General features: G+C 39.3%; 1 protein-coding gene across 4 annotated transcripts in view; it reads right to left on the bottom strand.

Moving 5' to 3' along the window:
* ATP8A2 (ATPase phospholipid transporting 8A2) overlaps positions 1–16,000 on the bottom strand; it is a 295,003-nt gene that overhangs the window by 162,990 nt on the left and 116,013 nt on the right. The window lies entirely within an intron of this gene.

The raw sequence follows: 16,000 nt of genomic DNA, 5'->3' as shown, positions 1-16,000 counted from the left end.
ACTGGCAAAATTCAAGTAACAGCAATTCATTTTCAAATACAACACACTGAAAAATCCTACAGCCAAACAGGTATTGAGGTAAAAAAATGAGTCCCACATTCAAATATGACCTGGCAACTGGAAAGCAAGATCTTAAGATACATGGCAGAAGCAGAACACAGATGTGGTAAAGTGAAAAGTGCTCAAATTCAACAGACTCAGTAGACATATAATGAATGCCTTCTACAAGCTGGCCTACACTGCAGGATACAAGGTATGTACATAACGCCTTTAAACAAACCGTGCCTGAGAGCCTGGGGGGCGGAGGGGGACCGATGGGGGCAATACACAAGAGGCTGACCTGAAACCTCCTCAAATCAGATGTGCCAATTGTTTGGGTGATGACAACTGCGTATGAGAATCCACTGTAAGACTTTGTGTGGCACAGCCAAAGAGGCTCAGCTGTCTTGCTGGGCTACCAGCACACACCTTCAGGGCACTACCTTTTATTAAAATAAGGTTTAAAGAGCGATTACACTTTGTACACATCTATACTATTCTCTACACCCTGTTTCTCCAAACAGGGTCACAATAGCCTTGCCAGAAGTTTGCTGGCAGTGATGTGCAAGGTATAATCAAAACCACAAAACTCCAGGAGGTCACAGCTACTCTAACCTAACATGAAAGTGCTCCAAACACTCATTTCATGAAGATGGAGAGAGATTATATGAGCAATTCTTCTGTGAGTATAATGGAAAACCATCAAGATCACAAACTACTAATAACCTTTAAATTCATACTGGACTGTGACTTAAAACTCAAAGCTAACAATTTGGATTAAAAAAGCCTGTAAAAACAGATTGAATGCCAAAAAAAGTAAATTCCTAAATTTTCTGAATGTAAAAACAATCCAAATAATTTACAAAGAACAGAAAAAACTGCTTCTTCTCTACATGCACTTAGGTATAATAGTAATGTAGACGTCCTGCTATTTAATTTTTAGGGGTAGAGATTTTATCCATATTCACCTTGTTCAGTACAAACAACACAGCAAACACAAGCCAACATGTTGGTGCAGGGCAGAGCAATTAGCCTATGTGAAGACCCAACAGTTTTTAATGTATTAGAGACATACCTAACACATCATACTTTGTATATAGTTCACAGGAATAAGGTCAAACATTCAGTGTCAACGAGGCAAGGGTCAGAGGTACCATGAGGTTCCACCCTGCTCAACATCATCAGTAACCCAGATGCTGACAAAAGGGATAACCTCAGCAAGTCTGAAGATGATGCTGAACTAGGGGGACTGGATTACAAGGAAACAAAGGGCTGTTAGTGAAAGGAACCTTCAGAAAATCAGGGACTGAGTGAACAAACCTCACGGAGTTCAGACAGAGAAGGACAAAGCTCCACATCTTGGAAAAGAATAACCCCATCTACTGTTGCAAGCTTGGAAATGGTCAGCCCATAACCTGGTTATGGTGGGCATCGGGTTCAGTGTGAGCCAGAAAAACACTTTTAGTGTGGTCAAGGCACACCATGAACTAGGAGGTGTCCCAGGACACAAGAGTTATACAAGAGGACAGAGCCACAAGTTATTATCAGCCCTGTCCTCAGCACAGGCGAGGTAACATCTACAGTACTGTAAAGAGCCCAGCAGAGAATTACTAAGATGGTCTGGGGTCTAAAACACAGAACATGTAAGAGGAGGTTGTGTCACCTGGGCTTGTGCAGGTAAGGGGCAGTTTAACAACAGCACTGTACTACTGCATAACACGGAGTTACCTGAAGAGTTTCCTGTCGCATCAAACAACGAAACGCGGGCCAATGGCCACAGACTGAAAACACCTAGACCTATACCTGAAATCTCAGTTTAGTGACAATGAAGGCTCTTCCCTACTAAAAGACTGAAACAGTCCCTGAAGAGGGTTCCCACGTGATTCTGTCACAGAATGAGGCCTGGGTTTCACACAAGCACACTTAGCACACATGCTGCCTGGTGTGCTGAAGGCCTCCAGTGAGACACAGCATAACTGGGCACTGCAGTAGAGAAGTGACCTCATCTCCTTCCCCTGCATGTAGTCGTCATCCCATGTTATTGGAGCATCTTCCCCAGGTAAACAGTCTTCTCCTTCCAGCCTTGCCTTTTCCTCATCCATCAGCACCACCACAGCACTCCCTTTCTCTTGCCTGAATAACCCACTGGTATTGAAGTCATATAAATAACTTTGTGCACAATTTCTTTAACTTGAATTTTTTGTATTTTGGCAGTGAATACATTAGACTTGGCAACTTGTAATTTAACCGTTCTTTGGGTAGACACTATAAAATGTCTTGGTTATTTTTATGCCATAGACTTTTCAGTTAAAAAAAAAAAACAAAACCAAACCAAAAAGACCCAGCTGGCATAAAAGCCAGTCCAACAGAAGAAATAAACATATCTCCTGAGAAAGCTAGACAGCCAGTGTAGACTCAACAGAAACTGCTCTGATCCAGCAAAAAAGTTCCACATGGGAAAGACTATTTGCAAGATGGTCAGCTCTCAAATACTTGCACTTTCAGCACTCTCCACATTACTATTTCCAAATCTATCAAAAATTAACATTTTCATCTCATTAGTTCATAATGTCTGATCATAACCTACTTCTCAAAGAAAGACCTTGTAGTAACAGACATTTCTAGTTTCTTTCCCTTACCTTTGCTAGATAAAGGAAAATGAGACCTAGATCTAATTCTTTCAATTTAAGAAAACTGAGCAGGAATAAGTAGTAGAACTGAAAACTCACTGTTAGCCTTATTTTTCTATGAAACTTAAGCATGTATATTTGAATTGAAATCTTCCCAAATGCAATATCACATATATTTACAAGGCTGACCAAAAGAGAGAGGGTTCAAGAAGAACAAAACCTTTTTAATTGCATTGGGCCATAATTATCATAGTCAACGCTAACTTCTACAATAACATTTCCCAGCCTTTTATATCTCAGACACACTTTTATTCCTTTCTATCCCTTCCTGTGCTTCACTACTTATCTGTGACATTTATAAAACAGCATAAGTAAGACATTAGGAGAGACACAGATGCATTTTAAGTGCCTCTTTACTCAATTTAGTAGCTGACAGTAATCACTACAAACCCAGTCAAAAAACTAATCCTTCATGGAATTTAATGAGGCTTGAATAAGGTCCAGATGATTAGTCAGTCCTCTGTAGAACTGGGTTCTCCCAAGAAGTTCATGTGAAAAAGTTTCCAAGGGAAGTTACATCCACATGTCACGCACAAATTATGAATATTCAGCATTAGCAACTGTCCTAGCATTACTATTCCCAGCAGATTGTGCAGCAGGAGATAAAGAAATCAACTTAGTTGTGCATGCTAATCTATGAATGAAGCAAACCATCACAAGAGCCACTGAGATCCTTTTCCCCATCTGTAGCATTCACACAGTTGCTAAAAATGAAAAGAATTGAAAATAAAAAAAGAGGAGGGAGAGGAGGGACCCTTTCACAACGATGTGGCCCAAACTGGAATAATTCCTAGTACAAACAGGCTTGCTTTCAAATACATGTGGGTCAGAAGTAACAGCACAGCTCAAAGCAGCGGCAGTCATACTGTTTACTCTCCTTTTGACATAAAAGCCTTTTCCTCTGTGAACAGCTCTTAATGCAGAAATATCTAAATGTATGCTAATGCCCAACAGAGCAATAACTTCCTTTGATTAATTCAACAGTACTGAAAGTACCACGAAAAAAGATCAAACCAAGTATTATACAAACAACCCATGTCTTCAACATGGTATGTGTCAGCATGAAACCTGAAAGGAGTTGAACAAGCTGGCTACTAATGTCTTGCATGGTTCTGAAAGTGGCAGTGTTCTTAAGTGCTTGCAGATAAAAGTGTTTTTCTCAAGTTGTGACATCAATTTACAGAGCTCTGTAATATAATGAAAGCTCTTTGATTTAACTTGATTGATGAAGCAAAAGCACTTCTGGTGTCTTCAGAAAAAGCATAGGAGTTTACGATAAACACAAGATAATTAACTAATTTTGCAGCCAGTTATTCTCCTGAAATCATAATTAGAGAAAACAAACATGACCTCCCACTTCCCTTTTTATGCTGCTTTAAATTCCTTCTTCTTTCTTCCATTTCACTGACTCACCTTTCTTTAACATCCTTTCACTGGAGAGGTTCCAGTGACAGACTTCTCTGGCATTACTTTAGGGAAGACATTTTCAACTTTCCACTAGTCCCGATACTCTGTTTCTCTACTAAGCTGCTGTAGTGTTTACAGAAGAACACTAAGACACACACACAAAAATAAATCTGAACCAATGGTGTCTGACTCTTTCAAGTGTGCCATGAGTCATACAAAATCTGGCTGAAATGTGTTACGTTCTACCCTTCCGGAGTTCAGCACAATGTCTTTCTTTTTTTTTCTTCCCTGATGTGTATTCTCTAATTGGAAGTTATTTAACTGCTAGGAAAACAAATCTCTGGTTATATTTAACTGACCATGTCCCAGACGAACAAAACACAAAAGGATAAATGAATTGTTTCTTTAGGTACAGACATTACTAAGTCCACTTCAGGGGACAGGCATAAAGCTAGAGGAGAGGAAGATATTTTTCTCTCAGGATAACTGGTATACTCAACAACAGGAATAGGATTTAGAAATCAAGATCCACTGTTCTGACTTCTTCAATGGGAGATGAGTAGCATATTTACCCAAACTTGATTTCAGGCAGGCAGGAGGAGGGGGAAAGCTGTGGTCTGAAGAGGACACTTAGCTTAAGCCTGCTTCATGTGGTGCCTTCAGAATGCACACCAAAGCCATTCCTTAAAAGCATCTACACATATGGAGGCCTATTTCATGCATCTCAGAAAAATTCAGGCATAACAGCTACTCATTCATCTCAGTCCTGATCTCACCTTGGAGGTGACTAGCTGGAAGCTGTATGTTTACAGGCCTTCAGCACTTCAGTTGTTATGCAAGGCTTTGGAATGAATCATACTTCTGGATCTAGGAATCTCAGCTCTGTGTAAGGAAATTGCTCACCTAGGTCCATAAAGGCAACAACTTTATAAACCCACAAAATATAAATTACAAAACTCTCCATTATGCAAATGTATACATCCATTGCGTACCCTACTCTTTAGTGACAGCCCTTTTCTCTCAATCAGATAAAATGAACCAGAAGTGAAAGGAAAAAAAAGAAAAACCAAACCAAACCCCAAAACCAAACCAACAAACAAAAAAAGAAAGGGAAGTGGGGAAGAACAAAAATGTGAAAGTCCTTCCAAACAAGGACCCTCGGTCTGAAAAAGTCAACTAAAAGTCAATATACGGAAGGCATATTTGATGGGGAGGAAGAGGGGGGAAGAAAAGCAGTCAGGGTGTGATTATTCTTAACTTCTTCAAATGCAAGAACTTGATAGCATCCAATTAAATTACCAGGGAGATTTAAAAGGAAAAGAAAATACTTCCTCTACACAGTACATAACACCCTCTGTCCAGGGTGAGATTACAGACTAATCTCTAATTGAGATTAAACACATTCAGAGAAAGAGATTTAAAATTTATGAATGAAAAACGATCAGTGAAGGATTATGAAAACAAGATGCAGATATAGCTGCTGGCAACAGAGGTTTCATTCACTAATTATACACACATTCCCAAGGCAGTCACTGCTGGTCACTGTTTAAAACTGGGTTAGATTGGGTCTGGTCCAACATTTGACATTCACATAGGAAAAGCAGGCTTAAGATCATTAGCTGACAACTACAGCAAATGTAAATTTCTATATGGATTTACCACTAGTTAAAGAACAGCTATACTGCAATATCATCCATAAAGTTTGGAGACATCCTACTAAAAACCTCACAGAAGAGAAAAGCTGCAATCCAGCTCACCTTCTACTTCTAGAACTGCAATGAATTGGATAGCAATTTGTGCAGTGAATTGCAGACCTGCAGTGGACTGGATAGCAGCTTGTGCAGTGAACACGATGCATTGTCATGATGGGTAACTACCCCTTACCACTTTGAATGGACAGTGAGAAGCCTACTTTTCTATGTGTTTTTCTTCTAGGCAAAAATAAATCAGTTACCACTGACAGCATATAGCAACTTGAAAGAAGTTAAACATATAAAGAAATTTTGAAAAGTTGCAGTACTTGTGAACCTGGTTTCTTTTTCTACTCTCACTGTGTATGTCTTTCTGAGAAAGGGCTGTTCACAAAACAGAAAAGCCAGCCTTTTCACAAAACCTCTGGATTCATATGGTTTATCTATCATCTCCTTACCTCATATTTTGCCTCTTCCATATCTGGCAGAGCGTAGGTCAGTTATTAAACTTCTGTGTTGCAGGGTCCCTTTTGCTACTGTTCTATTCTAGACTTAAGTAACTCTTCAGTTGTAAACGAGACACTTGAAGGCTGCAGCAACTTTTAAGAATCCAATCTTATGACAGTATAATATAGATCTTAACAAAAATATCCCAAGATAACAAATTTTAATTAAATCATCAGGTACAAAGAGAATGAAAATACCTAATTCTATTTCATTGCATGTATACCACAACTGCTTCTTTAATTCAGCAGTGAGAGACAAGAAGGACGTGTAACAGCAATGAACATTTTTAAAAGAATAATCAGCCTTTAACAGACTTTAGCTACTAGTACTCAGGAAACTTTCTCAAGAAATAAAAAAGATAGGAGAAAAGTAATAAAGCACAGCTACCAGTACTCCTGAAACTTCAGACAGCTAACAAGGAGAATTAAATTCTTTTTCCATGTACTTAGGTATTTACTGATACTTTTGTTTCTGTGCTTCTTGGGTGGCAGTTGTCTTAAACACCTATTTGAGCTAACACACTTCCAGAAGGCAAAGCAAACAGGACACACAAAGGGATAGGGAGCAAAATCTCAAGGAGCTCTCACAGGAGAGGATAACAAAGATCTAATTACACCAAGATTTTCTCCTGCAAGGACTCAGTCAGACATCATGTACATGCAAAAAGACACCAAATATTTCCCCTTAGCCATTCCTGAGTTATCCTTTAACATAAAAACCAATCTCAAAACCAGCAAAAACATTAAAACAGTATTTTACCAATTATCCAAGATAATACCTTTATTCTTATTTGAAGTGAATGCTAACAGCAAATACACTGTGCGGCTCAAATGCATGTGCTCACCTGATCAGATGAGGGGTAAGAGTCACCACTTACAGGAAAGAAGAATGAGAGGGCAGCAGTTTTGGTACAAGGCAGAGGATACTCAGAACATGTGGCCTGCAAGTGTCTCATTATAAACTGTTCCAGAAGTATTCTATAACAAAATGTTGGGCACCACTGCAGAACTGAAAGGTTTCTATGTCATTGGTTTGAATGATCATTACTCCATCTGAAGAGATGTCAAAGGGCTCTTCAACCTACACATAGTACAACAAAATTTGCAATGGACAAACTAGATTTTTCTGCTACATAAAATTTCCTATTTGCCTCCTTTGCTACTGTTTTGCTTGACTGAAGTTGCTCAGCTTTATTATACCAACTTTCTAAACAAGAATACTTGGTGGAAACAACCAATTACTCTACTGAAGGATATTTTTCCTTCTGCTACATGTATTTGTTAAAAGGGAAAAGAACCTGTGAGCAGCTTTGCTTTCAACACAGCACTATGGAAAGCAGACAAAAAGCTTACTGCTTCCTGAATACAGGAAACAAATAGCTCTTCTCAGTGCACCAAAATCCCAAGGAAGCTTCCAGCTGTGAAATAAGGGAGCTTGATGAGTTCTGGAAGAAATCTACCAACTAACACCGCATTTCATCAAGTATAACACAAGATGTTGAAGATCAGTTTTGTCCAGATCATTTTTCTCCTGTTCTGGAAAGAGAACTACAAAGTTTGCTTAAACCAAGTTGTTAGCACAAAAGATGACTTTTTAAAAGGGCAATACATCTAATGCCACAGCAAGCCTGGAAAGTGCTTTGGCACATCCATGTTCCAGATATGTTTGCTGTCTCCTGAAATCTCATTCCATTTCCACTAAAACTCCTGACTTCTAAAACACAGAAATTGATAGAAGTCAAAGTTTCTCTGAAAGTTTAAGTAAAGGAAACCACACCAGTCCCAAAGGGATTAAAATATGGAGAAGTCAGTTTGATCCAGAGAACTGAATGATCACAAAAGAAAGTGATTATTCCCATTGTAATGTTTACACCAGATTTTGGCTGGATTCTTGCTCACATTTCTTTAATTATGCCTGTATAAACAGAACTATTACACATCCAATTCAGTATCATCTACAGTTTAGGGAAGAGATGTCTGTAAAAAACCTATTTCTCATTAATGAAACAGCATTTTACAAAGGGTCACTGAAAGAATGAGAAGTCATCTCCACCAAGCAGCTGAACCTCACAGAGCTGCAGGGTTCGGTGAGAATGACCTAAGCTGCAAGCACGTTAATACACAGCCAGCTTCCTTCTCAGCATCCTGTCAATACCACCAGGGGCTGGTCCTATTTCATTTACATATGCCATAAAAATCTTTCCTGGAGAAGAATATTACATTACCGTATGCAGATTCTTAACCAGGAAACTGAACTTGAGGACAGTACTCATGAGACTCGGCTCTCTTAAAAAAAAATCCCCACAACATATCTTGTAGGGAAGGAAAAAGGGATAAAGCAGACGGTAAGTTAGCAGACATTTCGCTGCACTTTTTAAAAAACATTTTCTGTTCATAAAGCCAGTAAATATCTGCACCAAAAAGAAAAAATTATGCAAAAGTGCAGCAGTGACATCTTTTTATTCTGATACATGAATGAATAAATTAACACCAGCATTCCTCACTGCACCAGCATCCTGTCAGACAGCTGCCCTGCCAGGAGCCTCCATTCTCAATGTCTGCAAAAGCTAAGCATGATATCCTGGCCAGTTTAGCCCTTGGGCCCCTGCTAGAAGATCCTGTTAATTATGCCAAGGTCTGTTAAAGTTATGTACAGGGTTCTCTCAGTACATGTCTACTCAGCTAAGACTAATAGTCCTCCAATATTTTTAGTTTGTCTGGTCTCCAAATGAAACAAATGAAAACCAATGGAGAGATACCAAGTGTCCCTTCAGCAACGGATTTAACACCACTGAATTACTGAAAAGAATGTCACAAGGAAATACAGGCTTTCCACTTCCTAATGCACAGCATCCCTGGATGCCCATACTGCCTGTCTGGACACGGAACTAATCTCCCATATGCTCCTACTGACTTGACACTACTGTCTACAACAGAGATTTATACAGATGGTGTCAAGGAGTTCATTATCCCCACAGATGGAGCACCAGGCTTTCAGACTACCAGAAGCCTATACCCCAGGGCTGAAGTGGATGTGAGAAAATGAGTAGTTCAGTAGAGTACAGCATGATATGAAAGGAAAAGGAAAGCAAAGGGAAAGGCCAAAGAAGGTGAGAAAGCAGGCACTGGAAACCTCTAAGATACATGCACCCAAAATCAGGAACTGAAATATCTACAGCTTCCACTGTTCAGGAAAAACCCAAAGACAAGCTGAGGGACCTTTGTGAGAAGGAAAAGAAGGGAAAACAGGGATGGGGGGAGAAAAGGAACAAACTACTAAAAGGTCATGACATGAGACGTTGCAGGATTTAAACACAGACTGAAGCTATTTCCTGTTTTAAAACTGAGAGAAAGTATTGATTAGTATCAAGGAGACTGATTTAGGATAACATAAATCACACTTTTCAAGAGTTGAAATGTCAAGAATGTTTTAGCTTTTAGAAAAGGATGGGGCTTTGGTTTTTTGGTGTTCCTTCAGTAATAGCTAAATAACAGATTAATGAAGTAGTAGAAAACAGTTGTGAGGGGTTTTTTTTTTTTCCTGAGGGGGGAAAAATGGGATCTTGGTGGCAAAGATAGTTTGAGACTTTTGGATCACAGTGAGTGCAAAGATAGTTTTCAGTGAAATGGCAAAAAAATCCCAAATGAAAACACACATCTTTTCCAGGCAAGAAGTGCTCTATTTGTTGTGTTTGGTCTTTTTCTTTAATTTAGGTGCATTGGTATGTGAAAAAAAAAAAGAAAAATTAAACACAAATAGCTTTGCATTGAAATTTTTTAACACTTGTTTTCATCACTGAGTTCATATGTTGTTTGCTTTGTGTCCCATTCCTTAAGAGTTTTTAAAAGAATGTGGTACCTACTGTCTACCTTTCATCTCTGCCAGTCCTCTCCATAAAACAGTGCTAGTGCCCATTTATTCCAGCGTAAGTAATTTCCTCTGATTTAACTGCACTGTAGTACTTGTAAAGATTTTCCTCAATCACAAGTTACCACCACATTTAAAAACTGCATCCTTTTATCCCCATGTATTTGCCACATCACCCCACACATACACATATAGATAGGTGGGTTTTGTCTATCATGACTACGCCTCATCAATTTAAGAAGAATTTGATCATTACCTGGTAATATAAAGTTACGGAAACAAACAACTGAAATGGCCCAAAGTAGCCAGAGCTTTGAGCACTAGCTAGTGATGCAAGACAATAAAACAAAACTATACTTCCACGTTCTACCACGGTCTCCCAGTCTAATATGCAACAGCAATTAATTCTCCTCAGACAAGTCCTTCCTCTGTTATATTTACTCTGTATAAAACACTGGCCTTGAGGCAAATTACCCCAATGTGTTCACAGGCCTCCTTGCAGCTCACTGAAGTGTCTTCTGTTCACTGCAGCTCATGGCTGGACACACACCACTTTTGTCAACGCATCTGTGGCTACCTCAGTCTTTTTATCTTTCAGTGCCTTAATATTACATGCCTTATTAAGCTGTTACCTGCTACCAACCAACACAGACTATCAGATTGTACTCTGGGAAATGGGGCTTTAACTCCGTCTGTATGAACTCTCCAAGTCTCACAAACAGTGAGAACTCCCTTGAAGGAGTTCTGCTTTCCCTTAACACTACTTCATTTTGATAAGCGAAGTGACATTTATGAACACACTTGACAAGAACGCTGCTCACATGCACAGGTCCATGGCTCCTTCCTTAAACCACTGCCATGCCTCCAACCCACTTGTACTGCCTTCTAATCTACCATGCCTATAAACACATTTTGCCCTCACTTAGTAGCAGAAGTGAGGTGTGGGTGTGTTGGGACGATCTAGTTGTACAAGCACGTTCCTGTGTTGTGGTGTGTGCATATCCCTATGCTATAAATCCCACATGTGGAGTTGGAAATGTGGAGGTCTAACCTGCACATCAGCTCTTGAGCCCAGTAGTCTGCTTTCTCTCCCATTAGCCTCTAACTACTTTGCATAAACGCCTGAGCTCAACAAGCTTTTCAGACCCAAGTCAAGCCACAGGTGAACACTCATACCTTACATGGATCCACATATCTTAAAATGGTGTGGAGAGAACTCTGAAATTTGCAGATCTGGTGGAGTTTGAAGAAGGGAAGGAATTCCATACAACTTAAATCTCTGTGGGCTCATGTAAGTTCTCTTAGAACAAAAAAATTACAGGTGCTGGAGATCTAAAAAGGGCAAGTTTCCAATTCCTTACATACCTTAGTTCCAGTCTTCATGCCTTCACTTTCCATACCGGAAAGCAACAAGTTCTGGTAAAGCAATGCTTGTTCCTTGCAAGATTAAATTCATCATTCTTACTTAACAAAAAAAACCCCCAAAAAACCACAAACAAACAAACAAACAAAAAACAACAAAAAAACCAAACAACCAAAAAAACCCCCAACCAACGAAAACCCGTAAAAAATCCCCAAACAACCCAAACCAAGCAAACTAAAAAATCCAAAATGAAATACCAAAAAAAAAACCAACCAAAAACAAACCCCAAACCAAAATCCCCCAGACAAATAAAAAAACCCACACCACAACAAAAAAACAACAAAATCCAAAAAAAAACAATTAAAACCAAAAGCCCCACAAGTACTTATGATCCCTGTTTCCACTACTGAAATATACATACATTTTTATAAGAATTAATTACAATCCATAAAACACATTGTCCTTGTTCTACAGTTCTCATGCAGGTATTTTTCACACATATGAATCTACTTGGATCTCTTCATATTTCAACCAAGCCTTCTGTTCTTTGGACTAAAGGAGTTTCATTGAAAACAAAAAATTAAACCTCTGTTAGAGATCTTTATAGTCAGGCAGATTTCAAAGTCATGCAAGTGTTCTGAAACAAATAATCTTCCGGCAGTATATCCAGCTTTCCTTTTAACACAAATATAACAGGGAATCCAAAGCCCACTCCACTGAAATACTTCCTGGTTCAAAGCCTGATGTTCCATTCAGCCCATTAGCCAGGCTCAATGCCCTTGGACTGTGGCACACTAAATACACTTTTTTTCCCAGCCTTCCTGCAATTATTCTGTTTTAATTTCTTTTATTGACTTGGCTGCTTCACAACTTTTGATCTCCACCTTCATTCAAAGCTTGGAAGCACCAGTTATACGGAACAGCTCCCCAGTGGTCTGAAATGTATCTCCTAGTTTGCTATACTTGTGCCCAGTTGCATAAACCCTTATCAGCAGCATTTAACCGTTCAGTACAATTTGGAAGAGCCATCTGATTGCATCCACCTGCAGCTCCAGGGCCTTTCATGAAAGAGTCTTCCAAGAAGCACGTTGCATGGCTACCCAGTCCAATCCTACACTATGCCAAAACACCAAAGAGTACCACAGAATCATTTTGTGAAGCCACATCTAAGTTAAGACTCATCCAAGCTGGACTGGAACAAGAAGTGAGAATTTGGTTGGGGTCCCCTCCACTGCTTACTTACACACCCCTTCCCACAAATCCCACCTGTTACACATGATACGAAGACTTTAATTAAACTAGACAGTGGTGGTAAACATATTCTAAAAGCACAGTTTCTGGTTCTATGCTGTAAAACTGTGACCAGGGCTGGGTCCATGGAGCCCCTGCTAAGCTTCCTTCCACCTCCAATGAGAAAATTCGTACAATCAAGATATTTAGACTAATCTCTAATGCCTTCCCAGCTCAGAAACATATTATCTTTTAACTGATTACAGACCTGTCTTAATCGTGGTTGACTAACTCAATCTATCACAACATAAAGCAAACCAGAAACTTACTCTTTTTTAAAACCTAAAAAAATAAAACCCACAAAAGGTTATTACCAAAGCTGGTAAATATTTTGGCTGGAAGGGGAAGTAATGGTGGGGGATGGGCCAGATACTGGTAACAAACCAAGTGCAAAACCTATTTAAGTGAAATAAATACCAGAAGAGTCAATGGAATAACCTTACTCTTACCCATACAGTTGATTAGAAAAGTATTAGGAAAAAAACAGTAGCCAGCTTAGCATGGGCTTCTTTTTGCTTGTGTTTTCAAGCCTGCTATCTGTATTTGTAGCCAGCTGTTACTGTGCCACAACACATTCCCCTGCTAAATCCCACAGAGGACTGCTCTGTGTGTCACACTTTGAGAAGAATTGTCTCAGACAGATGTCAGTTCTCACATTTCTCAGTACTTGAAGCTGGCATTGAGGATCTCTTCCCTTGCCTGGCTGCCTTCTCTCCCCTCGCTGGTGGGATCTCCTGTGTCTGAGAATGCAAGTGTCAAAGCAAGGCCAAAAGATGCATTAAATTGATTTGTGTAAATTGGTCAAATTAGGAAACAAAACATTTCTGCTGAGGGCTATTTCCCTCTGGGTAACAGAGCGCTGTTTACTCTTAATTCCATCTCAGCCATTCTGGAGCACAGACACTATTTTGTTTTACTAATTCAGACAGCAGTGCTTGGAGTGGGGGCCTTTTGGGGTAAGAAGTTTTGGGGGATGGAGGGCAGTGGAAGAAAGTAAGGGAGACTGGAATTGTAGCTTGTGCTTTCACTGCTTTACACCGTGCACTGCAACTTCCAGGTGAAAGAAAATCAACTCCCTGCTATTCCTTCTCACTGCTGCAATAAAATTCAGGCAAGTTCTCTGCATTTCATTCTGCAGTGTACACCTGCTCGTACTGCATGTAAAGGGGATCCAGTGTCTTCCTTCCCAAAAAATTCATGCAGACTTCATGAGTCTTTCTCCTTGTGGGTATGAGAAGCACTATATGCTCTTTCATTATACTGTAAGCAAAGATACTTTGACCATCCTGAAGGAACAGGCAAAAAGCACGATTACCTAAACAGAACTGAATAACTTCCAGCAAAATTTTCTGTAATGCTCCTGTAACTCAATACAAAAGGATAGTCAATTTCAGTAACATGTAACTAATAGTAGAAAGGCAGAAATTTTATGTTATAGTCTACCTCATTAATTATTAATTTGCTATGAATAAAGCTGCACCAAAGAAAAATGATTCCTTTATTAGAACCCACAAAGCAAAATCATCTTCAGCAGCTTGCAAAGCACTTGTACACAAATAATTTCAGGAACTAAGCCAATACTACAACAGAACATGATGAATTCAACATCGTTCATTGGAAGAGAAAAACATGAAGTCCTGAAGGTCCATTTACACACAAAAAAACCCCTAGATCCATTTATTTTAATTCCCAGACATAATGGAACAGTAGTACAGTTAAATCCAGAAAACACACAATGCAAGTAATTTTGCAAATAAATATCACGTAAACAGCAAGTATTCTCAAAGACTTTCTTGGCGTTTTTGCTTTGGAAAGCTATTACACGAACTATCAGTTTTCAAATGGATGAGCATTAACAAAGGTCTCCAAGACTCTTCAAGATGGTTAAACCAGTCAATTGACCATTAGAAAGACTGCAGTTGAGCCCAATCTTTAACAGAGAAACAAGTTCAAGCCTGCAGATAACCACCTCTGCCATTGCACACATTCTACACATCCTTTCATCATTAGGATAATGTGATGAGGTGATCAATGCTCACTGCACAAACTTGATTTAAAATCCTAATCCCACATTGCATCAAGCACTCAGCATCTAATAGGAGATGTTTAACACCTCACAGAATCAAGTTGCACAGAGAATTTTATTAGTGAGTCTTTAAACCGCATCTACAGCCAAACTTATAACCCCAGATGACACAGTTTGACACCTGGTAGAAAAAGGAGAATGAAGTGGAAAACTCTGAAAAATACAGGGAGAACAAGGAAGACTAAAGGCACCACACATGCCTGCCTGACAATCTGCTAGTTCCTTCCTTCTTCTTTTGACATGCCTTAAAACAGGAAGGGGTTTTACTGCTCTACAATAGCTCAAGTCCCTCATTAGACCAGCACTCACGTAGCCTTTTCCCCAACATATTACCACACAAATTGAGCACTACCCCCATGTCATCAAGTGAAATCAAGTGAGTGGCAGAGCCTCGGATGTTTCTAAGAGCTTTATTATTGCAAAGATCAAGGAAATTTGAAACATTCCTAGAGAGGACACAACTGCCCTTTCCTGAGCAGGCATTCCACTCTGATTTGTAGTAGTGGAGCAGAAGAAAAAACAAATGTTCACTTACTCCTATTTATGTGGTATCAGTTACCTTTAGAGAATCACCTTGATCAAGGGTCTAGGATCCTCTACACCCTGGCAGCTGTTGGTAGTATCCGCAGATCCATGTCCGACGTTATGTATCAGTGGCTGCATTCACACTGGAGTGCAGGCTCTCTTGAGTTCATGAAAAACTGCCCCATCTCTATCTTATTTTTAACCTTTGTGGCAAAGACAAAACTCAATAAAGCAACACTTCCTTTACAGCCTTTCAGATCACTTTGTTAAGTCACACCGTTCTGGTATCAAACCTATCAGAGCTTTATAAAACTTCTAAAACTAAGTAGTTGTTCCGGTTGAAATATGTTTGGGAAATACAACTAGACTGTTAGCATTAAACAAGAAAACAGATAAGTAACCTGATCTTTTAAGTCATTATTCATCAGGGTTGATTTCAAGGCAGATATGCATTTGTTTCTTCTACAAAGAAGATATTTAATGCACAATTATTCTGAAAGACTTAGGGAAAAATATTATTGGTACAGCTCAAGAG

Source organism: Corvus brachyrhynchos, unplaced genomic scaffold (assembly GCF_000691975.1).
Source record: "Corvus brachyrhynchos isolate BGI_N302 unplaced genomic scaffold, ASM69197v1 scaffold103, whole genome shotgun sequence".
Taxonomy (NCBI): domain Eukaryota; kingdom Metazoa; phylum Chordata; class Aves; order Passeriformes; family Corvidae; genus Corvus; species Corvus brachyrhynchos.
Note: the sequence above shows the minus strand (reverse complement) of the source record. Positions and strands in the feature narration are given on the sequence as shown.